Here is a 26769-nt window from a genome sequence, read left to right as displayed (position 1 = left end):
TCTGAAATGTGACAAAATTCTGTGTCTATAAATGCTCTCCTGGCAACCAAACAACCAGAATAATAAGGGATAACTTAAGTTATAGCACTTCCAAAATGTATCTATGGTATTTTCTTTTTGATGCTCCAGATAACATATTTGCTATAGGCACATCATCATTTAGCGACTGAAAGAATTATTTAAATATTTAGGGAACCACTAGATGCAGTGATCTAGTTTGGCATGGCTTAATGCTGAATATTTCAATTTTATCTGCATCTAGGACTGTCGTGACATGTTGACCCCAATACACCCAGGAGAACAAAAAGTACATAATAATTAACTAACAAATTGCAGGACAGTGCCTCTCTCAGATTACTGAGGGTTTAACACATACAGCACACCAAGTGGCCTGGTGGGGTATCGTGGGCACAATATCCTTTGCAATACCAAAAATATACAATATTTTACAATATTCAGTGGGACTTTCTTAGTACCAGACACACATTTTCCAAATAAAATATATACCATATTCGTCAGCATATAACACGCACCCCAAGTTTAAGGAAAAAAACTTTTAGGGAAAAAAAAATAAAAATGTTAAATGCCCATCAATGCAGCCTTACACAGTGTTCATCTGCAGCCTTCCCCAATATCCATCTGCAGCCTTCCCCAGTGTCCATCTGCAGCCTACCCCAGTGTCCATCTGCAGCCTACCCCAGTGTCCATCTGCAGCCTACCCCAGTGTCCATTTGCAGCATTGCCCAAAATTGCAGCATGTTTGGTTTTTCAATTTAGCGCCGCCGACATAGACCAAGCCAAGTGTTCTGTGTACTCCGCTACTCGGCTCTACTCGCAGTCATGCCCCTCCCCTCCCCTTGGCCCAGCTCCTATGATGGAGACAACACTGGTCCAATTGCAGGACGTAAAGGCTAGGAGGCAGGACTGGGTGTGACTGTGAGCGGAGCCAAGTGGAGCCGAGCCTAGCTGAGTACACAGTACATTCGGCTCGGCTCGGTCAATGTCAGCAGCACTTCTCTTGCCCTCACAGACAGCGGGGATCGGTGTATAACATGCATCCATGATTTGCCCCTGATTTTAAGGGGGAAAAAGTGCATGTTATACGCTGATAAATACAGTATTTTTATTGATGGACCGTAAAATCCTTGCAAAAGAAAAAATTGTGTAATATCACATCATATTCACTGAAATGTAAACATATATAGTAGAAATTTCCCTTTGTGCGCATTCCATCAGGTGTTAAGTACTTCATACATTTACTTGCAATAATTGCTACATTAGAGTATAATCCCTTCAAGTTTTTAACATAAATCTTGTTCCTATTGAACATGGATACAATTTCCACTCTATCTTGATAGATTTTGCAGTTAACTTCTATAGAAACAAGAATAATTTTGTTTGAATGTATAACTGGGATGGCTGCAGGAGGAAAACCAAACAGTTCAATGTGAACCTAAGCAAGACATGAGTAAATCAAAGTATATGGATAGAATGCTTACAAATTTGAGCCATTGGTGCATCTCTACCCTCTACGGTCCCCTATCCCTTATGGTACATGTTTTAATTAAATGATCCCTAATTCTGAAAAAAACTATCTACAAAATGCAGAAAGAGGCGCCTTCTCCTGTATTGTAAAATATGTATCCATGTAGGAACAACATTTATGTAAAAAACTTGAAGGGATTATATACTAATGCAACAATTATTGCAAGTAAATGTATAGGGGACTAAACACGCAATGGGGATAGGCCATTAGGGCTCATTTTCTTAACTTTACTGCACCAGTTTTAATTTAATTAAAATTTGGTGTGCTATGAGGGGAATTCTTTTTTCATTTGCAAAGATTGTACAGTCTAATCAATAAAAATATATGTTTTTACATGGAGAAAAATGTGTGATTAATGTCTGTCCAACTAAAATGAATATTGCCTATTTTGGGCACTGAGGGTTTCATATGACAATGGCCCTTCTGCTATCTTTACCCAACCATACCTTCCTAAACACTTCAGTATTTGCTTGTTTCATTCCCTTCATTACCAGGGCATTTTCTGTTTTCGAAGCTGCAATACTTTAACTGACAATTACTTGGCGATGCAACATTGCATCCAAATTCATTTATTTTTTTGAGACAGATAGCTTTTATTCCTGGTATATAATAACCCCTGGGTCTCTTATTTTTTTTAACTTTTTAACCACTTAAGCCCCAGACCATTTTGCTGGTCAAAGACCAGACCACTTTTTGCGATTCGGCACTGCATCACTTTAACTGACAATTGCGCAGTCATGCAACGTGGCTCCGAAACAAAATTGACGTCCTTTTTTTCCCCACAAATAGAGCTTTCTTTTGGTGGTATTTGATCACCCCTGCGGTTTTTATTTTTTGCGCTATAAACAAAAATAGAGCGACAATTTTGAAAAAAATGCATTATTTTTTACTTTTTGTTATAATAAATATCCCCCAAAAATATATTAAAAAATTTTTTTCCCTCAGTTAGGCCGATACGTATTCTTCTACATATTTTTGGTAAAAAAATCGCAATAAGCGATTATTGATTGGTTTGCGCAAAAGTTATAGCGTTTACAAAATAGGGGATAGTTTTATGGCATTTTTATTAATAATTTTTTTTTTACTAGTAATGGTGGCGATCAGCGATTTTTATTGTGACTGCGACATTATGGCGGACACATCGGACATTTTTGACACATTTTTGGGACCATTGTCATTTATACAGCAATCACTGCTATATAAATGTAGTGAAACCTGTGTAAATGACACTGGCAGTGAAGGGGTTAACCAGTGGGTGGCAGTGTAGGGGTTAAGTGTTCCTAGGGTTGTGTTACTAACTGTTGGGGGCTGGGCTTTAATTTAGTGAACACTGATCTCTGCTCCAATCACATGGAGCAGAGATCAGCGTCACTAGTTGCTAGGCAGAACGGGGCTTTACAACAGCATTTCCTTGTTCAGCCGCCCCGTGAGACGATCCGCGGGACCCGCACCCGGACTCACGGGGGTCCCGACCAGCATGCGAGCGCGCCGCCGGCCGCTCGCTCACGATGGCATGGCGGCAAATTTAATGGGACGTACAGGTACGCCCATTTGCCTGCCCGTGCCATTCTGCTGACATACATCGGCGTACGCTGGTCGGGAACCGGTTAAAGAAAAAGATCAAATAAAATGTGAAAAATATAAACAGTTTCCCTAACTTTGTTTTAAAATATATCAAGTAATACTGCCAGTACAGCATGAACACCCCCAAAATGACCCCACTTTGGAAAGTGGACATCCCAATGAGAGTCTAATGAATCTCATTCACTGGGTTTACCTCCATTGTAAAAGCAAATGTGTTGGTCACTCACTGGCACTTGGTAAAGAGAGCAAGAGCCAGCAGCTGTGCAAGGTAGGGATATTACCTTTCAAGTGATGGGAATATCAAATAAGCTTTTGGTCAATGCAAAGAATGACACTGGATAGGAGAAACAAAGGTGTCTTGTGCTATAAGTCTCGGTTCACATGTGTGCGATGTGGGAACCCTGTGAGTCCACTGCGGGTTCCCGCATTGCACCTGACTCGCAAGACAGTTCACACTGCCATATGCAAACTGCTGGGAGTGTCAATACAATGTTAATGACACCCCCATTTCAGTTTGCATATTGCATTGCGAACAGACAGTTCGGACATGAATCAGATTGCATGTTTGTCAACACCTATGCGATCTGATTTTGGTACGGACCAAAAGAGGGTCCTGTGCAAGTCTGGTTTGAATGCGATGCAAATTCAGCCATACTATCTGTATGGCTGAAATTACATTGCATGGACATTGCATGCAGTTTGCACTGCAGTGCGGTGCGAATCACATGCAATCTTGCAGAACGCACTAATGTGAACCAGCACAAAAATGTAATTTAGGACCCTGCCTTAACGCAGAAGGGACAATCTTTACCTATTTATTAAAATGTAGCCGTTCTATTTCTCCATCAGAATATGGGATGGTGAAACAGCTTCTACCACCTTCATATAAAGACAACATCTTTAATTGCTGCATGCAAGAGGCCATCAATCAGTTCACTCATCAGATCTGAACAGTGTTGTTCTATGAAATTGATATCAGATGTGTCTGGTGAAAGTTGAAGTGGTGGAAGATTATTATTCTTTTTACCACTCCCGTTGTGTTTTTCTCAGTAATAGGAGAAGAGTCTCCGATACATTGGTGGTCAATGAAGAAATGGGTCTTATTAGCGGTCAGTGGAAATCTGCTGCCTTAAGTTGATGGTTAGTGGAAGAGTGCTTCCTTACATTGGTGGTTAGAGAAAAGAATGCCCCCCACCCCCCCCCCCCCCCCCCCCCCCTTACAGAACACTAACATGATCACTTGTGTCAGTGGCAACTTTCCTGATAGCAAGAGAATGCTCATTGGCAAAGTGGGAAAAAAATCTTAATTATAACTATTTATAAAAAAACAAAAACAAAAAACCCCCTCCTGCCTCCTCTTATCCCTGCCTAACCTGAATAAAAAAGATCTGCCTATTTACCCATTGTAATGTGCTCCAGTCCAGTCAACATGATCCCTCAGCTCCAGCTTCCTGTGCCACTGAGCACTGACAAAGGATGGGCTATAGCAGCCAATGGGTGATTATACAGCTCCCAAAATTCACATCCTGGAATTTGTAGTTGAGTGCTCCTTCCCTTTCACAGAGCTGTAGGACCATATGAGTGGACCAGAGCTGTGTAAAAATAGGTCAGTACACTTTTTTTATACAGGTTAGATAGGATAGGTGGGGGGAGGAAACATTTTTAAAAATAGTTATAGTTAGGGTTTTCTTCCACTTTAAAAAAACTGCAAGCAAACTCTAGATGAACCCTATTGAAGAAACATTAATCTAAAATTCTACTAATATAGAATAACAATCTAATGTTCTTTATTGTCCCATAATGAGACAGCTCCTATACAAACTTACAATAGGTTGTTTTAAGGCTACAAAATAAGTTCTTGGATATGCATGCACAATCCGCCTGAACTCAGGCATGTGTGCAAGGTAGCATTTTCACACGAACAGTATAGCAGTGTGAATGATTGAGTTGAGGATATTGAGCAGGGCAGGAAAGGCACATCACAGAGACATCCAACAGCAGCTCTAATAGTGCTTTTCAACATGCCATCCTATAACAATCCCCCTTTTTACATAGCATTGCCAGATCCCCCTGAAAATGACAGGGTTGTAAGTCTGCAATCCAAAGTCTGCAGGCACCTTTTAGGATCAATCAATAAAAAGATATGTTGGTTTAAAGTGACATCGTTTTTTTTCAGAACTGTGGGCATTTGACACACCTCAAAGTGTCAGATGCTTACATTTCCAGTGGCGGGTTTAATTCTGCAAGACAGCAAAGAAGAGCTGTAAACTGCTATTGCTAAGTATTTTAACCTCCTCGCCCCTATGGGTAAAAAAATTCTTAATGCTTAAGGCCAATTTTGCAACTTTTACATGTGTTAGTAAAACCGTACATACTGTATCATCATAACTACTTTGTGCATCCAGGTAGATTACCTTGTTTTTTTTCCAAGAAAATTTGGGCTTTCATTTGGTGGTGAATAATTATGTATAGCTCCTGATTTTTTTATCATCTAAGGAAAACAGGAACCAAAATAGTAAAAAAAAAAAAAATTAACTGTATATTTCTTGATACTACCATAACCTACCACCAAAGAACAACCCAAAATAAATTCTCCTGCTCCTGATGATCGCAGCGATACCACATACAGTTGTGCAAAAAAGTTATTGCCCCCTAAACCTAATAACCAGTTGTGCCACCATTGTTGGTAACAACTGCAAGCAAGTCTTTGCGACAACGAGCAATGAGTCTTTCACATTGCTGTGGAGCAATTTTGGCCCACTCTTCTTTGCAGAATTGTTTTTATTAAGCCACATTGGAGGGTTTTCCAGCATGAACAGCCTGTGTAAGGTCATAAAACAGCATCTCAATTGGATTTAAGTCCGGCTTTGACTAGACCACTCCAAAACCCAAATTTTGCTTTTTGTTTGAACCATTTGGAGGTAGACTTGCTGTTGTGTTTCGAATCATTGCCCTCCTGCATAACCCAAGTGCACTTGAGCTTGAGGTCACAAACTGATGGCCCGACATTCTCCTTTAGAATTTTCTGGTAAAGCTCAGAATTCATGGTTCCATCACTTATGGTAAGTCGTCCAGGTCCTGAAGCTGCAAAGCAGCCCCAGACCATGTCTGACTGTTGATATGATGTTCTTGTTATAAAATGCTGTATTAGTTTGATGCCAGATGTAACAGGACGCACAACTTCCAACAAGTTACATTTTTGTCTCATCAGTCCACAGAATATTTGCCTAAAATGGGGATAATCAAGATGTTTTTTGGTAAATGTGAGATAAGCCCTTGTGTTCTTTTTGGTCAGCAGTGGCTTTGGCCTTGGAACTCTCCCATAAATGCAATTTTTGCCCAGTCTATCTCTTATTGTTGAATCATTAACACTGATTTTACCTGAGGCAAGTGAGGCCTGCAGTTCTCAGCTGACCGGTGACCCAGAATGGGACGGTCCGGGTCCTTCTCTTTAAAACGGGGCCCTTGATGAGATCTCGGTCTCTGTGCTGGGAGAAGGGAGATATGCAAAAAGTCCAGTCTAGTGAGGCCGCATATTTGTGTAAGGTCGGTATGAAGAGGTTAAGCTACATAGCAGGGGTGTTCTTTGGTTTTTATGCTCTTAGTTTACTTGTAGTTAGACTAAACATAAAATACTATTGTTACTTCAATGTACATTAAATGCACTTGAAAGCCAAACGTGTTTTGGTTCCATCTGCTTCTGCCTGCTTATAATTGGTGAAACAAGAAGAGCCATATGATCTCTTTTTTTGTCTCTTCATTTTAAGGTAGAAAACATCAGGTAAATGTGAAAATAAGTGAAGAAAGCTGCATAACATGCGTGGAGATTGCAAGGAAGTATAACAAAATATAGATGGCTACAGACTGGAGTTCTGCTTCAAAGTGCTGAAGGATTTTTACCTTAATGCATTCTCTGCATTAAGGGACAAACCTTTTGCGTGCAGCTTCCCTCCCCAGCTTATACTTACCTGAACCCGATCTCAATCCAGTGATGACAGCAGTGGCTCTTGGCTCTCTCCCTCCTCATAGGTTCTGAGATAGCAGCTGTCTATAACAGGCAGTGAGGGGCTGGGCTGGCTCCGAAGCAAGTGTGCACGAGTGCCCCATAGCAACTGGCTTGCTACGGTGGGTGCTTGGCGGGAGGGAGGAGCCAGGAGCGCCGGCAGGGGACACAAGAAGAGGAGTATCGGGCTGCTCTGTGCAAAACCATAGCGTAGATCAGGTAGGTATATAATGTTTGTTGTTCAATTAGTCGTGTCCAACTCTTTGTGACCTCATGGACCATATCGTGCCAGGCTTTTCTGTTTTCCATTGCCTCCCGAAGATTGCTTAACTTCATGTTCATTGTTTCAATGATGCTATCTATACATCTTGTTTTCTGTCGTCCTCTTCTCCTGTTTCCTTCCATGTTTCCCAGCATCAGGATCTTTTCCAATGAGTCCTCTCTTCGCATTAGGTAGCCAAAGTATTTGAGTTTCAGCTTCAGGATCTGTCCTTCCAGCGAATATTCAGGGTTGATTTCCTTCAAAATTGACTGGTTTGATCTTCTTGCCATCCATGGGACTTTCAAGGGTCTTCTCCAACACCATGTTTCAAAAGCATCAATTTTTTGGTGTGCAGCCTTCCTCATGGTCCAACTTTCACAGCCATAGCCATAAGCCATTTTTATTTTTTAACAACAAATATGTTATACTGCATGAAATTCTCATGAAGTATAACATATTTGTTATTAAAAAAAAAGAGGATTTACAAACAATTTAAGAGTCAAAGCATATCTAAATATTTATGCAAAATGCTCCTGGGCTCAGGCACACTTGAGCTCAAAAATGCTGCTTTTACAAGCATTTAAGGTTTTTTTTTCCTCTGCCTCTAAACTGCCCTCTATGTTAGCCTGTGTGTCCATGCACACTATAGGCATTCCCCCCACCAAAGTCACATTCAGGAGGAGGATTTGAACATAAAAATGCTCAAAAGCACCTAAAGTGCATAGACATAAATAAACATGCGTTAACATTATGCATGTTTGCGCATTAATAAATGTACACTCTAGCCAATAGAATGCATTAACGCCAGACACGTAAATGTATGTTAACATGCATAAATACATGTGAATGCAAAAACACATTTTTCTGCAGCTCCTGTAGGAGAAAAGGTGTCATAGAGAATATAGTTTGCGTGTAGCCTTATTATGCAAATTTACATTTTTATCTTCTGAATCAGACATTGGCTTCTCAAGCTCCCAGACCTTGCTATTGTCTGACATACATAATGGCTTCACCAACCAACATCAAATTGTGAAACAAGCTAATTTTAATTTCCATAGCAGAGCTTCAGTATACTGGTTTTTAATTAGACTGACTACTGGAACACTTTTGGGGTACAGTGGGTTGACTATATAAAACCAGAAAGCCCTTTATTGCAAACAATTTACAATACCCACAACTGCAAGACAAATGTATTATTTCACATACTTCTAAAGTTTTAGCATATGGTAAAAAGCATATGACTGCTACCTTGCAAATGTTCAACGATATGTGATAACCTTATGTTCTGAAAAGGCAATTACTTTAATTGATTTTATTCCTGGCTGCAAATTTGGTTACATATTATCAAACACCGATTATAGGACATATAACCTCAGTCCTCTTGTTGTGTTTGGTCATCTCCACCTTAGATGTTTAATAGCTGATGCCAGAATGAAACAGGCTGACTCAAACATAGCTCTACTCTCTACCAGTAGCTAGGGAGTAACTGGAATTAATGAGCTATGTTAATGCAGCAAATAACCATCTGTTGTATTTAAAGAGTTTATACTCAAAGATTTAATGAGGGACAAACATAAGAGGATTCATTTTGGATCACATCTCTGCACTATATTATGGTTATGAACTTGCTAATCTTCCCCCAGTCTCTGAAAATGGGCAAAACAGCATGCTGTATTTATGAAATGAACATTTGTGTATTTGTATATGGATGCAAAGCAAAAGCATAAAAACACAGGGTGAAAGAAAAGCAATCCATTCATTATTTTGATATTATCAAGCAAAAACATTTTTCACTATGTTGAATCATCAAGCATCAACATCTTTTTATATAAGAGAACCTGTCATTATACAGGTGATCACAGCAAATAAAGGCTGTCTGAAGAATATGCATTCAGATTGCTGAGGGAAAAAAATACTCCATTTTGATGTAGCAGGGACAAAGTTCAAGGGGAGGTTAAAGCCTTTGCCCATTTTTTTGTTTTGGGGTTGTTTTTGGTATGTGTGCCCCCCACAGTGTGGCATTGCAGTCTCTGTTTGTCCTGGTGACCACTGTTCCAAAAAAGAATACAGTTGTCACCAGAACAGTCATTAGGGAACATCTACTATTCAGTACACCTGACAGAGCTATGTAGAGATATCCTCTTACTTCCTGTTGTATACACAGAACAGGAGGAAAAAGAAACATTCCTAACAGGACACAGCAAAAAATGAACTGACAAGGGTTTTAACACTTCCCCATCAAGATGAAAAAAGTTTTGACTATACATACACTTTAGGCAAAGTACAGTAACATATAACATCTCTTCTGGATCATAATACTGTGTATACTGTAGGTTGGGAAATGTTCATCAGCAAAAAGAAGAATATCAGCCAATTTAAAAGTGGGTGCCTAATATCATCTTAGTAACGTTTAAAACTTCAACACCTCTAGTTACCAGCTGCTATAATGCACGTTGTAATTAATGTAACACACACACATACAAAAAAAACACATCTTTTTTTTAAAATTTCAATACTGACAGCATACAATAAAACAAAACAGGGAGCCACACAAGCGGTCAGCCCACGCAGAAGCTTTCTGAATTTTTTTTTTAATCACATAATGTGCATGGCTTGAGCACAGAATTAATAAGTATATAGCACCCACCGGGGGAGGGGGACCCCAAGATTACATGCAAGGCAATGGCTTAGCAATATTAAACATCAACAGAAGTGCCTGTGGGGGGATTATCTACCCAGCTTGACAAAACCTTCTGAAATTGTTTTGTACACCCTGTATTGTTATACGTTTCCTGGTATAGAAGTAGGTTAGAGTTAACCAGTTGTACCCTGAAGCGGACCAGGGGAGCAGAGGAGTTTTACCAGCAAATAGCAATAGCTTTCTTAGCATAAAACAGCAATAAGCTTAGCAGGGCTCTCACCACTACTGTGTTGGCCAGGTCTTCTACCAGGCCCAACAAGCAATACCTAGGAATAGGAGTAAGTTGTATATGCATCATGGAAATGATAACCCAAGTGACACTTTGCAATATGAAACAATAACAGGACAGGCCCAAAAATGTGAAAAAAAATCTCCAGTCAAATGTGTGAATCTCCAGCAAGCAGAGGAGATACTCTTATTCATCCTGTGAAGCCTGTACGGCAGGCACTAAGTGAGAGAAAGGGAAGTTCCAGAGCTTAGCGCAATCAACCTCATCCAATTCAGGGACATCAGATCTCCACTTGTGTTTTAGAGAAAAAAATTCAGGCAAAGCTGGCATCAAGAGGTAGCAATACAACTCTGAGGTGAAAATATGCATTCTTAACTTAAAAAAGTACCCTTTATTACTCTCAACCTCCTTCACTGTCAGAATATACTGACCAGCGCTGCAGCCATAGAAAGAATGATAGTTTCCCAGCAGTCTTGTCTGACAGACGTCAATCTACTTATATGACTACTGTCATAGTTACATAGTAGGCAAGGTTGAAAAAATACACAAGTCCACCCTATGTGTGTGATTTTACGTTAGTATTACATTGTATATCCCCTGTATGTTGTGGTCATTCAGGGGCTTATCTAATAGTTTTTGGAAATTATCGATGCTGCCCGCTGAAACAACTGCCTGGGAAAGAGAATTCCACATCCTTACCACTCTTACAGTAAAGAACCCTCAACTCCAGGGGTCTCAAACTGGTGGCCCTCCAGCGGTTGCAAAAATACCATCATGCCTCTGCCTATGGGAGTCATGCTTGTAACTGTCAGCCTTGCAATGCCTCATGGGACTTGTAGTTTTGCAATAGCTGGAGGGCCACCAGTTTGAGACCCATATTCTACACAGTTTAAGGTTAAACCGCTCTTCTTCTAATTTTAGTGAATGGCCACGTGCCTTATTGAATTCCCTTTCATGGAAAAGTTTTATCCGTATTGTGGGTTTACCAGTATGGTATTTGTACATTGATACAGCTTAGCATCATCCGCAAATACAGAGATTGAGCTGTTTATCCCATCCTCCAGGTCATTTATGAATAAATTAAATAGGATTGGTCCCAGGACAGAACCCTGGGGGACCCCACTATCCACACTGGACCATTCAGAGCACTCCCCATTTATCACCACCCTCTGAACTCACCCCTGTAGCCAGTTTTCAGTCCATGTACTCACCCTATGGTCCATGCCAACGGACTTTACTTTGTACAGTAAACATTTATGGGTAACTGTATCAAATGCTTTTGCAAAATCCAGATACACCACGTCTACAGGCCTTCCTTTAGATGGCAGCTCACCTCTTCATAGAAGGTTAATAGATTGGTTTGGCAAGAAAAATTCTTCATGAATCCATGCCGATTACTGCTATTGATACCATCGTCATTACTAAAATCTTGTATATAGTCCCTTATCATACCCTCCAAAAGCTTGCATACAATTGATGTTAGGCTAACTGGTCTGTAATTCCCAGGTATGTATCTTGGCCTTTTTTTAAATATTGGCACTACATTGGCTTTTCTCCAATCAGCTGGTACCATTCTGGTTAGTATACTGTTTGTAAAAATTAGGAACAATGGTCTGGCAATTACTTGACTGAGTTCTTTAAGGACCCTGGGGTGTAAGTCATCTGGTCCAGCAGAGAAAGATCAGGTCCTCTCCCCTGTCAGACAGAGCTGTTAGCTATTTGCCTGGAGTTTAGCTTGACAGGAGAAGTCCAGGCGAAACCTGCTCTGTGTCACATTCTAAGCCTAATTTATCTAACCCTGTAAAGCAAAACTCGCAGTACTTACCTATTCAGCACCCGACTTACTATGGGGTCATCTACTGTCGGATGCTTCTCCTGCAGTCGCCTACACAGCGAAGCCATGGCTGACAGCTGATGCTGGGGTCGGCTGCAGGATAGGCAAGTACAGTAATTTTTGCTTTAAAGGGTTAGATAGATTAGGTTTAGATTATGGCACAGAGTGGGTTAGTTAGAATTTTTGCCTGGAATTCTCATTTAACATCGTCAAAATTAATCTTCACTTAGGCCCCTTTCACACTGGGGTGGTTTTCAGGCGCTACAGCGCTAAAAATAGCGCCTGTGTAGCGCCTGAAAAAAACTGGAGCGGTGCGCTGGCAGGACGGTGAAAAAAGTCCCGCTAGCCGCATCTTTGGAGCGGTGAAGGAGTGGTGTATTCACTGCTCCCAAACCGCTCCTACCCATTCAAATCAATGGGGCAGCGCGGTTATACCTTTTTCGGCCGCTAGCGGGGGTTAAAACTGCCCCGCTAGCGGCCGCATACCGCCGATACAACTACGGTAAAGTGCCGCTAAAAGTAGTGGCCCGCACCGCCCCAGTGTGAATCAGATCAAATCGTGAGATTATAGAAAACATCCTCCTCAACATACTAAGAAACCCACATGGAGGTTTGTGGAGTTAAATTAATGCAAATACAAAAGCCATGTGAAATAAAAGTAGCCAATTTCTATATATGTTCCACAGTTCTCCATTAAAAAAGAGCTTTTTCCACTTATTATGGGGGGAAAAAAAACCATCAACCAGGTGCATGGTATTTTTATCTAGGGTTCTAATACAAAACAGTATCTGACAAGACTAATGAAAGCAAACAAAATAGTATGGTGATATATTTCTTCATGGTCACTGCCTGCACTGGTGAGGAAAGATAAGCCATCCATTATTATATGCATTTAATTGAACTGCTTTAATTATGTAATCATATAATTACCCTAGATGTAATCCTAACTCTGTACAGCACCATGGGAGTTGCTGGCATTATATAAAACAATTATTTATTGCTGGAAATTGATTGTTGTTGATATGATTATTGCATTTGTTGAGATCCTACATTTCCATAACAATCAGGATTGGCATGGTTAGTCCTGAATTATGCCTGTTGCAATTTGGACACATAAAGACCTAACAGGTTTTGTAAAGCTTTATATAGTAGTTTGTTTTCCAGCAACTGTACCTGCTGGACTCCCCATAAGCATACTTCTTTTATAATTGCCTTAAGTTACAAGCTTTACAAAGCTATTTAGGATAACTAAAGGGAATTCAGACACTTCAATTGGCAGATATTTCACAATAAGGATTTCAAATTGTTCCATAAACTGTCCAAGAAAACCCCAAGGCTTTCAGATCAATTTAATGTTGCTTTATTAATAAGCTGCTGCTTTCACCAGTAACTGGACTTTGCACCCTCTATTTGTATTTAATTCGACCTCCCTACAACAGTAATTTCAGTTTAAATAATAAGGATACTTGTTAGTGTAAATGACACCTATGCTTGTGCCCTAAGGCTCTAATTTACTTTGTGTGGCTGCAAGTGCTGGTATATATTGGACTAATTTCTTAAAAAACAAAACAAAAGAAAACATAAATGAATTGTTCCTTGTGAGAACTATTTTCACACAGAATTGCTTCTTAATTATCACATTCTTTATCATTCCCAAGTAAATTATTTTGAATGTTGCTGTTTGCAAATAAATAAAGTAATACCACAGGTTTCCTTACCACACAATTCAAATCCATATCCCTTAAACATAACGTCAAGTTTAAACTATAGAAGCAACAATTGCAAAAATAAGAATCTGGCAGAGTTTCTAACCATTCTCTACTTAATCCAAAAATGTATAATGTAAAAGTTTTTGTTACGCTTTAAGGCCTCATGCACACTGGACGTTTGTTGACATTTTTACAGCAGCTGTTTTGGTTGTAGAAATTTTTTCTACAGTCATTAAACTCTATATCATGTTATCCTATGTGTCCATGCATGCATAGGCTGTTATCAGCAGTTTTGGGCAGTGGAGTTTTTGAGCAGTAACCCCATAACTAGTGGGTTCTGAAAGACATTATTCAGCTGTTAAAACGATATAACGCTGATAAACGTCGGTAAACACTCAAAAACGTCACTCACCGGTGTTTAACGTTTTTGATCTATTGAAAAAAAAAAAAAAAACGTTTTTTTTCTTCTAAAATGAAACGCTAATGCGGGAAAACACTAATTAACACAAAAAAACGCTATTGCAAAAACTTTAAAAAAAGTTGAAAAACTCGCTGCAAAGCTACTGACGTTTTTATAACATTATGTTAACGTCCAGTGTGCATGAGGCCTTAAGCACATGACAAACACAAGGTGCATGAGCTGAATATGGCCTGCCAGGCCATTTCATGTGGCCCTCACACCCAGGACTTTTTTTTCAGTTGGAACATGGTGGAACTCTGTTCTGTCACCCCTGGCTCCCGCTCCCCAATGGCACTTATAAACACAGATGCCTTCTATGTTTACAAGGACAGCTTTTCTCTTGGTGGCTCTAACAGATCCTTGCCTGCCCTGCACTCATGGCGGGGACAATGAAGATTCAGATGCAGGTGCAATATGGGATAGACCATTACATGGTAAGTCCACGGTGCACAGATACTGACCAATGATCTCCCTGAAAGTGTGAAAGAGTGAGAGAGCGAGACAGAGCTGCCTATACTGCCAGAAGGTACTGGAGCTGGTAGGTGAGATGCAAGGAAGCTTTTGGAGAAGGGGAGAGGAGGGAGATGTGTGCAAAGGTGAAGGATGGGGGAGAGTGGTGCATAGATCAGAGCAGTGGAAGTGAGATGTGGATAGCACATGAAAGAGCTCAACTCTGCAACACTGTGCATACGGCACCCCTGAACTCTTCGCATAGGGCAACCCTGAACCCTGCAATCTGTGCATAGGGAAACCCAGAACTTTGGACACTGTGCATAGGGCAACCCTGAACTTTGCACACTGTGCATAGGGCACCACTGAACTCTGCACATAACGTACTCCTGGTATTGATCTCCCCTTTAAGATTCTCCCACTGCTCGTGAAATTTGGCAACAGCCACCATTCCATGCAGTTTGACAGGGGAAGATTTCCTGCACCTAATCTCTGAGAAAAAAAAAGCCCTGGATACATTTCGATAGTCTTATGCTACGTACACACGACCAAACTTTCCGGCAGACTAGGTCCAACGGTCTTCCCAACGGACTTTCGGCAGAGTTCCGACAGACTTTCCGAATGAACGGACTTGGGCACACACAATCACACCAAAGTCCGATGGATTTGAGCGTGATGACGTATGACCAGACTAGAATAAGGAAGTTCATAGCCAATAGCTGCCCTGGCATCGGTTTTCATCCAACGGATTAGCATACAGACGAGCGTATTTCTCCATAGGAACTGGGTCTGGCGGAAAAATTTGAAACATGTTCTATTTCTAAAGTCTGTCAGATTTTTGGACAGCAAACGTCTGATGGAGCCCATACACAATGTAATTGTCCGACTGATTTGTTCCGTCGGATCTTTGCTGTCGAAAAGTCTGGTGGTGTGTACGCGGAATTACAGATACAACAGGCCCTTTGAGGTCAACCATAATGCTAGTGCATTCCTCGAGATGAAATTGAGTTTGATACTCCTGCTTTAAAGGAAACCCTTCCAGTTATGAATATGAGAAATTATGTTGCAGGCATACCACCTGACAGAGGTTTTAACCATTTTCTATTTTATCCTCCAAAAATTTAAAAAATGTTTTGGTTCATTATATTTTAAAGGAAATCTGTCAGGTTCTGAATACGAGAGCTGCTATTTACATCTGTTTTTTGAAGGTTCTTGCACCAAGGCAGTTATCATAACACTTCATTACTGACTCCCTGACCTAAATCAAGTGTTATATCAGACATTTGATATGCACATGCTTGTTGCGGGTCAGTGACTAAACCATGTAGTGAATGAAGCATACAGAAACCAGTTCTGAAGCGGTATGCTCTGTTCTGTCCAGGGTGACTTGTAACACGTTACAAGTCAAAGTGATCTTGAATTGACTCTTTGGGCCAATTTATAAAGGAAAGTAGATATATTGTAACTATCTGCTTTTCAACAGTCACTGCAATATTTTCTTCACACTACACTCTGCCTGCTACAACTTCTTAAAAAAATGCAAAACGAACTGTGGAAGGTGCCATGTGCCATAAAGTATGCTTTGTCTGAGATTGGAGCGAGTACTCTGCGATTAGAGGAAAGGCCGGTCACAGGGTTTTAATCCAGACAATCAGCATTTCAGAAAATGCAAAACATAAAGGTTTAGGTTATTTGACATACCAATCATAGGCAAATTTTGATATTTGAGTGGAATTTCACTTTAAAGCGGGATTCCGCTCTTTTTTTATTTTTTTCTTACCTGTCTCACTGGTGGGCGAGTGCTACCTTCGATTGGCATCCACGTCCGGCGTTTATTTGACCCCCGGCGCGACAAATCTTTTCCTCAGGATGACTTATAAAAACCTGCTCTGGCGTTTTCCATTTTAACTGTGGGCGTCTGAAGCCCACAGGCATTTACTTCCTGGTATATGATGACGTCTGGCTCCCAGCATGCTCCGCTCCATCTTGCACATGCTCAGTGAGAGCAGTGACAAGGAAAGAAAAACTTTCATTGTCCCCCATGGATTCTTGGGAAATTTCCCAGGGACCATTGCGAGGACAATAGCCACGCCTACTCCCACGGAAGGACAACCCGGAAGTCAGCTGAAACATCAGAAATAAAAGGTAAGTAAATAATTTTTTTTTTTTTCAGGGTTCGTTTAGGTAAGTATGCTATCTGTTGATTTTAATAACATGAACTTTCATTTTTAGGTACCAAACCACTTTAAGTGGGTTTAAGGAGAACAGTACCATCCTAATGGCATAGTGCCTACTGTAAAGTTTGATGGAATCAAGATAATTGTCTGAGACTCTTTCAGGGATTGGGTTAGGCTCCTTGGATCCAGTGAACAGTACTCTTAATGCTACAGAATACAGACATTTTAGACAATTTTGCACCACCAACCTTGTGTGCCCAAAGCTAGGTCCATAAAGACATGTGTTATTGAGTTTGGTGTGGAAGAATTCGAGTGGCTTGCACAAAACCCTGACCTCAACCCTATTTTACACCTTTGAGATAAATTATAATGGTGGCTGCGAATCAGGTTTTCTTAATCAATATCAGAACCCAATTTAACAGGTGCTCATTTGGCTGAATGTACATAAATTCCCACTAACTCAAAAATTTGTGAAAAAGTCCTTTCAGAAGATTAAAGGCTCTTATGGGCAAGATGGGTGAGGAGGGTAACTCCATGTTAAAAGCCATGGTTTGAGAGTTGGATGTTCAACAAACTCAAAGGTGTGATGATCACATGTATAAAAAGATTTGACCATATACTGTATATTTATTTTGCTTCATTTATCATATATGATCTCACCACTTCCGCTTTCATAAAAATTTGCAGAATGGGTTATGGCTGTTTTAGAAATACAATCACTACCATACTTTTTGTAGTGTCTGACATGCCTAGTAAATTAACAAGTTTAGCTGCAATGACCAAGAGGCCTGTGATTGGGAGGATATGTTTTTTGTAACAAGACCAAAGTAAATGTTGTGAATCTGTGACTAAACAGAAGACTCAAATTTAATCTGCTCTACCTTGTGACTGGTAGCTGTTTAACTTTACTGCTGAGACACATCACTGACAGACAAATCTTATAAACACTTATTCCGGAGGCTATAAGAAAATATGCAATGGCTTGAAGATATTACAAAATAATTAAAGCTCCTCCGTAATGGTAAAAATCTATCATCATGATTGATTGCAAGAGAACAAATTATAAACATGGATGCTACTTCAATTACTTTCTAATAAGGAAAAGGAGATGCAGGTGTTTAGAAAAATAAAGTTCTAAATAAATAAATTATAAATCTGAAATTCAATTTTTATAATGAATTGAGGAATAAATATAGTTTGGAGATAAAAGACATAGAATAATGCTTTGCACATCTCATTTGCTGGTAGATTAACTTCCATGGCTATATATATTAGGGGTGTTGAATTTAATCAGCGCATCGATGCATCGCGATTACTACATCTGCAGTTCTGCATCAATGTGGACACCGGCTTAAGTGATTTGCAGATTATGTCAATTAGCACGCCGCTTCCTGCCTCTCCCCACAGCAGTGGAGTGCTTTCAAAAAGGAGCCGTGGGCATTAGTTACCCACCTCCCGCCGATGTCATCACCAGCCGCCCGGTGTGGTGTTGTTGCTGGACGCACTTGTCCTTCATCCTCACAGGCTGTTGTGGGGTGAGGAAGACCAGAGCGAGTGTCTCGGAACCCAACTCCCAGAATAATCCTCCTTACGGGCTCACAGGCTGCTGCGGGAGACCCGAGCGCCGAAGCGAGCTTCCCTGACTCCCAGAATGATGGACGGCGTCTTGTCCTCAGTATACAGAATATGTACCTTTTTTTATTATTATAGTGTGACTTGTGACACTAAAGGCTATTATTTTTTATTTAAAATAAAAAAAGATATCATACCTGCAGTTTCTGACCTTCTCCTGTAGTATTGTCTGCAGTCTCTGCCTGTCTCCTTTAGTATGTCTGCAGTCTCTGACAATCTCCTGTATCATGTCTGCAGTCTCTGACTCTCTCTTGTATCATATCCACAGTCTCTGACCCTCTCTTGTATCAGGTCTGCAATCTCTGACTCTCTCTTGTATCAGCTCTGCAGTCTCTGACTCTCTCTTGTATCAGTTCTGCAGTCTCTGACCATCTCCTTTATCAATTCTGCAATCCCTGACGATCTCCTGTATCAGTTCTGCAGTCTCTGACCATCTCCTGCATCATGTCTGCAATCTCTAACCATCTACTGCATCATGTCTGTAGTCTCTGACCATCTCTTGTAGTATTTTGGGGGTAGTCTGGAGCTCCTCTTTAAGTTGTCTGCTGTGTTTACATTTTGCTACATACAGGGAGTGGTCTTTCTTTTTTTTTTTTAAGAACAGATAAAATAAAATAAAAATTAGTTCTTCTGACTGCTTGTATTTTTTGACTGAAAACAAGTGCAGTAATCATGAATCAATTAGAATCGTGGACAGGATAATCATAATCGAATCATGAGGCCAGGGAAGATACGCATCCCTAATATATACAGTTGTGCTCATAGGTTTACATACCCAGGCAGAATTTATAATTTCTTGGATATTTTTCTGAGAATATGAATGATAACACAAAAACTTTTTTTTCACTCATGGCTAGTGTTTGGCTGAAGCCATTTATTTTTCAATCAACTGTGTTTACTCTTTAAATCATAATCGCAACAGAAATTACCCAAATGACCCTGATCAAAAGTTTACATTTGGTGATTACCCTGGTGATTTTGGCCTGATAACATGCACGCAAGTTGACACAAAGGGATTGCAATGGCTATTAAAGGTAGGCATCCTCACCTGTGATCTGTTTGCTTGGAATTAGTGTGTGTGTGTGTATAAAAGGTCAATGAGTTTCTGGACTCCTGACAGACCCTTGCCTTTTCATCCAGTGCTGCACTGACATTTCTGGATTCTGAGTTATGGGAAAAGCAAAAGGATTGTCAAAGGATCTGTGGGAAAAGGTACCTGAACTGTATAAAACAGGAAAGGGGTATAAAAATATATTCAAGGAATTGAGAATGCCAATCAGCAGCGTTCAAACTCTAATCAAGAAGTGGAAAATGAGGGGCTCTGTTGAAACCAAACCACAGTCAGGTAGACCAACTAAAATTTCAGCCACAACTGCCAGGAAAATTGTTTGGGATGCAAAGAAAAAAAGCACAGATAACTTCAGGTAAAATACAGGACTGAAAACATGTGGTGTGGCCGTTTCAAGATGCACAATAAGGAGACACTTGAAGAAAGATGGGCTGCATGGTCGGGTCGCCAGAAGAAAGCAATTACTACACAAATGCCACAAAGTATCTCGCTTACAATACACCAAACAGAATAGAGACAAGCCTCAAACCTTCTGGCACAAAGTCATTTGGAGTGATAAGACCAAAATTTAGCCTTTTGGCCATAACCATAAATGCTACATTTGGAGAGGAGTCAACAAGGCCTATGGTGAAATTTAAACCATTCCTTCTGTGAAACACGGAGATGGATCGCTGATGTTTTGGTGATGTGTGAGCTACAAAGGCACAGGGAATTTGGTCAAAATTTATAGCAAGATGACTGCAGTATGTTATCAAAAAATACTGGAGGAACATTTGCATTCATCAGCCAGGAAGCTGTGCATGGGACATACTTGGACATTCCAACATGACAAGAAACCAAAACACAAGGCCAAGTCGACCTGTCATTGGCTACAGCAGGATAAAATGAAGGTTCTGGAGTGGCCATCTCAGCCTGACCTCAATATCATTGAGCCACTCTGGGGAGATCTCAAATGTGTAGTTCATGCAAGACAGCCCAATAATTTACAGGAACTGGAGGCTTTTTGCATCTGAGAAGATATAGAGCCTCATCCACAAATACCACAAAAGACCTCAAGCTGTCATTGATGTTAAAGGGGGCAATACACGGTATTAAGAACTGGCGTATGCAATCTTTTGATCAGGGTCATTTGGGTAGTTTCTGTTGTCATTATGATTTAAAAAGAGTAAACACAGTTGATTGATAATAAATGGCTGTGGCCAAACACTAACCATGAGTGAAAGAAAAGTTTTTGTGTTATCATTCATATTCTCTGAAAAATGGCCAAGAAATCATAAATTCTGCCAGGGTATGTAAACTTATGAGCACAACTGTGTATATATATATATATATATATATATATATATATATATATATATATATATATATATATATATATATATATACACGCTGTATATGCTTTTTGGAAGATGGATGCTACTTCTTAATGGTTGTATATTCAGACTTGTACTGTCAAACTGAAATGTAGTTTAGACCACATAGTATGTCAAGAGCATTCTTAGCAAAGCGTGAGTAGTAGAAGGTCTGAAGTTATAGTCTGCAAATTGTTCAATGTACACACCATCCACATTTATCAGATTCTAAAATAATTTCTTAAGAATTCTAGAAGTAAATGTAAAGACTAACATTAAGCTCATCTTATCTGCTCCCTTTTGGTTTGGAAGCATTTTGACATTTAATAAGTGTAAAAAAGAACTGTGCATCCTGCCAGAAATTCAGTGCAGTCTTGGGCACAGACTGGCATCGCTGATGGGCACTGTTGGGGCTGACTTGATAATCAGGGCACTGATGATCAGTGTCCTGAGTATCTGTACAGGTCTTTCCTGTGAGCAAATGCTCTGTTCATGTGAGGAAAGGAGGGCCGACAACCAACATTTTCTTGTTTACATGCGAACAGCTGTGATTGGACACTGCTGATCACATGGGTAAAGAGCCACGTCATGAGCTCTTTACAGAGATAAGAGTCATGCTGTGTCCCGATGACACAGTGTGTGTGCCGCACAAGTGCGGTGAGAGTGAGGCGACATCCCAGAAAAACAGAGCATCCCACCCGCCGTCATTTGTCTATACAGCGGGCAGGAGGTAGTTAAATGTAAGATATTCTAAAAAAAACTTCAATTGCCATTTTGAATAACGTTATAACTATTATTTCATCAAATTTCCACAACAGTGAATGCACAAATTAACCACAAAAAGACAAAAAAAAGACTTGAAAAAGTTCAAGACATTTGCACACATGCTCACATACATGGCACCAAATGTTAAATTCTGTGTTCCAGATCTCATTTATCAGTGTTGATATGTTTCACGAGGACATTACTTTTTTCAATGTTTCATTTGCTTTCTATTATTCAACCTTCATCTATAGTGTATGGACCAACTTTAATCTATGGGAAGAAGCTAGGATTGGCCCAAGTCCCTAGCATAATGTATCTTATACAACTTCAAATTATTGAAAAAATGATGATACTGGTTGTATTCTCTGTGATGCCTAGTAAAGTCAAATAATGAAAGCAATAATGTAATTATTCATTTATGTATCAAAATCACCAGTACTAATAGTACTAAATGTAATGTTATAAGATAAGTAATGCACCTCATGGCATAAACATATTAAAGCCAAGAAATTATTTTCCCACAAGTGACACAGTTACGGAAAGTGAGGTCTAACGGATCTCGGATGCCAGCCATGTGTCATTTGACTTGACTGGCATATGTTAGCAAAAAATAAATCCTGACCACAATAGGATGTGAAGAAAGTTTTGCTTTGGTGGAACAAAAGCCAACATGGGAGGGCCAAATGAAATGCAGAATATTAAAACACATGTATAGTCTTTGTAGACTGTTTTGGCCAAGTGCAGGATGGCTTCAGAAAAAAAAAGGAATATTCTGTTTTCAAAAATCTGACTGCCTTTGATCAACACAGGGAAGGTACATGAAGCTCCCAGCTGTCATTTCAATTACATTCCCTCCTGTATTATGCCTTTCATTAATCACCGTCATAACACTCTCTCTTGTACTTCAGGACACAATCTGTTATGAACCCATCTTGTATAAAATTATTTCCACAATACAAATAAGCATTGTGGAAGAACAGGTGGGATGGGCATTTATCTCACATTATTTTAAGAAAAAGAATGAAAGGGAATATTTTGGCACTATTGTGAATGAAAATAAAGTTTTATGGTTTCAGTAAATCCGATTAATGCTAGCACAATAACAAAGACTTTGATTTAGTTTTAGTTATAGTCTTTTGACTAAAATGCCATTTTAGTTTTATTTGTATTTTAGTCAACTAAAATCATGTTAATTTTGTCAACAAAATGAACACTGTGCGTGACATCAAATGGCTGAACCTGGGTCACAGGAGTGCAGAACCACACTCCTTTGACCCACAGGAGAGATATGGCCAAAGAGCTCCTTCAATATGACAGAAAATTGAATATGACATTCTTTTGTTATCCCCTCACTGATTAATTTATAAGGTGCTCTGATTCTCCAGCCAACCACCATCCTTCTAAAAAGCTAGGTTCACAAATAACCACTGAGGCGTGCTGCATTAAAGTCTGTACATTATGGACCTCAGTGGGCCAAAAATTAGGAACTGCGTCTTTTTTTTAGACAGCATACTGCAGTGCACGTCTGTTTGTGAGGTGTGTTAAAGTGCCATTCAAAATTGTTGTATATCCATTTTTTTTTTTTTTTTTTACCTACAGGTAAGCCTATAATAAGACTTAACTGTAGGTAAAATTAATATCTTCTAAACCTGTACAGTCTAATTTGCTTTACTTCCCTTATCTGATCCTAACACTTTAGCTGACATTCGATATATATAGGACTCGTTATTTGGGTCTGGCTTTAGAAATACCATTACTACCATACTTTATATAGTGTATGCATCATAAAGCATACATATATAAAAGGAAGCATGCATTGGCTACCACTTGCAATGTCACTATAAGACATCCATAAGGTCGTTTAAAACTGTTGAAAACAAAAATGATTCATACCACAAATCCCAAGGATTTGTATTTCTGCTCACCCAATCTTGAGATTTACACAGCTCTGCCACACAGTACAGCCCTTTTGCTTCAGTTAAGTAAATCTTATAGGTATTTTCATTTCCCCAGCCTGTTAATGAGCAGTGAAAGCAGAAGCAATGCCTTGTTGTATGGGGAGTACACAAGGCCAATATCAAGTAAAGCTCAAGTACTTAACATGGCTTGCATTCTAACACATACATTTATGTATTATTAAATGCAGAGCTGCACTAATTTTCATATTTTATATGGAATTTATAGCTGGAGTTCAGCTTTGTTACTCATTACACATATTTAGACCCAGAACAAAAATGTAATATGTTGCAACTTTCGTCCTTGACTGCTATAATTTTTACTTTTCAGGCTAACATTTTGATCTTACCATAAATTCATGGCCCTTGTCACTTCCTGTGAGCTTAAAAGAAAGCATAAAGAGCTGTATCTTTCTTGTGTAAACTACTTGTCCAATAAATCGACCATGTAATGGAGATAAATGGTTGAAGTCCGGCCTCCATGACAACCACATGGCTTCCACCATAGACACAATAGAGAACTTAGTGTAGAGATAAAGGTACAGGAAGTGTGTTATTTGCAGTATTACTGGAAGTAAAGCTTGAAAAAACAAAAACAAAAAAACAAATGCAGCCACAGCATCTAATGCCGCGTACACATGATCGGAATTCTCGTCGGAAAAAGCTCTGATGGTTTTCCCGACGGAATTCGGCTCAAGCTGTCTTGCCTACACACGGTCACATCAAATTCCGTTGTTTATAACGTGCTGACGTACAACACGTATGACGGGACTAGAAAAAGGAAGTTCAATAGCCAGTAGCCAATAGCTTCTGTCTCGTAGTTGAATCTGAGCATGCGTGATTTTTGGCGTGTCGGAATTGCATACACACGATCAGAATTACCGATAGAAAGTTTTTCCGACGGGGAAATTGAAAACATGCTATCAATTTTTTGCTGGCGGAAATTCGGACAGCTAAATTGTGATGGAGCATACACACGGTCGCATTTTCAGATGAAAAGCTCTCATCTGTCTTTTTCTGGCCGGAATTTCCGATCGTGTGTACGCGGCATAAGGCTTGGTAAGCTGGACTATACTACGTTTTTGTTTTTCAGTTTAAATAAATTTCAATGCTTATAGTATTTTTCCCCACAGGTTTAATCATGGCATACATCTTGAAGTCTATGACAGATGCTGGTTGAGCACAAACTAAGATGCAGAAATCTTGTCTTGCCCTGTTGGAAACTTCAAGCATGTCAGAGGCAATGAATCTCAGCAAGCGTGAAAAACTGATATGTTAAAAAGGATTGAAAATTGTGGAAGTAAAAAAAAAAATCACAAAATGTAAATAATAATATGAATTCAAACTCAATGTTTGTGGAAAAAATTAATTTAAATGCACAAAAACACAATAGAATACCTGTTCTCTGATCTTGGTTTGATCAGATGCTTTAAATGGCAGTCTAATCAGATGCTTGTTCAAGCCGGTAACAATAGGATTTTTCTAACTAACTAACCTGTAAAATCCTTTTCTTTGAAGTACATCACAGGGCCATAGTAATTATTATGTGGGTTATAGGCCACCTTCAGGTGATGGACACTGGCACACCCTAAGACAGGAAGTCCACTCCCTATATAACCCCTCCCACTACTGGGAGTACCTCAGTTTTTGTAGCAAAGCAATACACATGTATACCAGAAAGAAGGGAGGGATCTCTGTGTCCCGTTTTCAAAGAAAAGGATTTTACAGGTAAGCTGCTATAAAAATCCTATTTTCTTAATTGTATATCACGAGACACAGAGCCATAGTAATTAGTATGTGTGATGTCCCAGAGAAATGCAAACTGAAGGGAGGGAGACACAGCCCATGCATCTTCAGAATGTGGGTCTCAATAGCCAAACCATTAAATTTAGCGTTCCCCAACCCGAAAGGCTGACATCTGTTGTTACCACCTTCCAGGTAACTGGTAGGAAGGATTTTCCTTTCTGCAGATTCTTGGTTATCAACCACCAAGTGAGGCTCTAGCGCACCTTTGGAGACAAGCACACTGAGAAATCTAGAGCTTGGACCTTCTTGTTCCAAGCTGTTAGGATACTGTTTTGCAGCAGTCTCGAATGAAACTGAGCATAAGGAACGGCCATGAATGAAGCCACCATCTTTCCCAACAACCTCATGCAAAGTCGAATAGAAGGATTCTTCTTTGCCTTGATTACCTGAATCAGCTCCCTTATGGCACTGGTCTTCGTCTGGGGTAAGAATACCCTCTTATGGGCTGTATCTATGATCAGACCCAAGTATTCCAATCTCCTTGATGGTTTTAAGGAAGATTTCTCTAGGTTGAGAATCCAACCTAGGTATTCCAGGTAGTTGACTTTGGTGAACATACTTTGGTCTAAGTGGGCTACCGACTGGTCTATCAAGAGCAGATCAGATCGTCTAGGTACGCTAAAATCGTTATACCTTGAGCACTTAATCTAGCTAGAGGAGGGACCAGAACCTTTGTAAATACTCGAGGAGCAGTAGCTAGTCCGAAAGGCAGAGCTACAAACTAAAAATGAGGATTTTCTATCTCGAACCGTAGATATTTCTGGTGAGCGGGGAAAATCGGCACTTGGAGGTATGCATCCTTGATGTTGATTGATGCCAGAAGTTCTCCACCTTGTAGGATGGAGACTACTGATCGGATTGACTCCATGCGAAAAGAGCAGATATTCAAAAACCGGTTTAGATCATTGAGATCTAGAATGGGTCTGACATCTCCATTTGGTTTGTGTACCGTGAAAAGGTTTGAATAAATCCTCAATCCCTGCTCTTCTATGAGGACCAGTGATATCACCTTTTGAGGCAAAAGATGATTCAATGCTTGAAAGAGACTTCTTTTTCTCTGGATCCCTGGGAACATTTGATCTGAGAAAACGAGAAGACAGGGACTCTCGGAATGCTAGTTTGTACCCTAGAGAAATTGAGGAAGCCACCCATTTGTCTTGACACTCTTCCTGCCAGACCCTTGAGAACTGCAGAAGACTTCCCCCCACTCAAGCGAGAGGGGGCGCACCTTCATA

General features: G+C 39.9%; 1 protein-coding gene across 12 annotated transcripts in view; it reads right to left on the bottom strand.

The window, feature by feature from the left end:
* The window catches only part of MSI2 (musashi RNA binding protein 2), an 845284-nt gene that overhangs the window by 125968 nt on the left and 692547 nt on the right, over positions 1 to 26769 (bottom strand). The window lies entirely within an intron of this gene.

The sequence above is a fragment of the Lithobates pipiens genome, unplaced genomic scaffold, assembly GCF_037356315.1.
Source record: "Lithobates pipiens isolate NorthernLeopardFrog02 unplaced genomic scaffold, aLitPip1_a1.2 Scaffold_16, whole genome shotgun sequence".
NCBI classification, from domain to species: Eukaryota; Metazoa; Chordata; class Amphibia; order Anura; family Ranidae; genus Lithobates; species Lithobates pipiens.
Note: the sequence above shows the minus strand (reverse complement) of the source record. Positions and strands in the feature narration are given on the sequence as shown.